The sequence below is a fragment of the Chinchilla lanigera genome, unplaced genomic scaffold (genome assembly GCF_000276665.1).
Source record: "Chinchilla lanigera isolate Chin_1 unplaced genomic scaffold, ChiLan1.0 scaffold00083, whole genome shotgun sequence".
In the NCBI taxonomy this organism is placed as follows: Eukaryota; Metazoa; Chordata; class Mammalia; order Rodentia; family Chinchillidae; genus Chinchilla; species Chinchilla lanigera.
This window is the reverse complement of record NW_004955484.1, coordinates 9,158,467-9,159,657: the sequence shown is the minus strand read 5'-3', so window position 1 is coordinate 9,159,657 and position 1,191 is coordinate 9,158,467.

Sequence of the window (1,191 nt, the reverse complement as noted above, 5' to 3'; positions counted from 1 at the left end):
ACCCTGTTTCAAAAAGACTAAATAAATAAATAAATAAAGGTAGATTACTTTCTAAAGGCCAAGGCTGGGGATATAGCTCAGCAGAACAAGCACCTGCCCTAAAGCCCAGAGTTTTTGACTTTGATGAAGAATTGATCTTACCTGCTGCGAAAGACATTTGTCATGAACTTTTAGGAGAGAGTGCAGTTCAAAAAGTGGCATGTGTTCCTCTTTCAGACAGCACCATAACTAGACAAACTGATGAACTAACAGAGAATATTGAGGCATAGTTGTTAGAGAGGATTAGTGAGTCACCATGGTACACAATCCAGGCCATCAAGTCTACCACTGTTGACAACAAGGTAACAATGCTTGTTTTGTGTGATATATTATTTAGGAAAATATACATAGGGATATGTTATGTGGGCTTTGTTGCCATCTAGTACCACAGCTGAAGAACTATTCAGATCCTTGAATGATTGCATATCCAGAAAACCAAATTGGTCATTTTGCATTAGTACAGAGCAGCTGCTGTGACGGGACTGCTTTCTAGTTTCATTCTGGTCATAGAGGTCGCTTCTGAATGTTAGTCTATACACTGTGTCATCCACAGAGAAATGCTAGCTAGCAGGAAAATGTCTCTTGACCTTAACAGTGTTTCACAGGATGTGATTAAAAGGATAAACCACATTAAAGTACATGCTCTTTACTTGGTCTCTTCATGCAGGTCTGGGAGAAGAGGGTTGCAGAGCACACACATCTTCTCTTATATGCAGAAGTGAGGTGGCTTTCTAAAGGTATATTACTTTCTAAAGGCCAGAGTGTTTTACTTACCGGATTCACTGTAGAGATTTAGAAAAAATAGTTACCACTGGGAACACATTTCAGTGACACAGAATGGGTTGCAAAACTTGCTTACTCATGTGACATATTTAACCTACTCAAAAACAACCTCAATCTGTCACTTCAAGGGAGAATAACCATGTTCAAGTTGGCAGGTAAAATGGATGCATTCAAAGCCAACCTGGAAGTATGGAGCTGATGTCTTTGTCACTTTCTCATCACTGGGACAAAATACCCAACACCCACAACTTTAAAGAGCAGAGATTTATTTTGGCTAGTGGATTTTAGAGGATTTGGTGCATTGTTGGCCGGCTCCAAGAAGGGAGGGCATGGTGGAAGGGTCTGGTGAAAGAAAGCTGCTCATGAAAA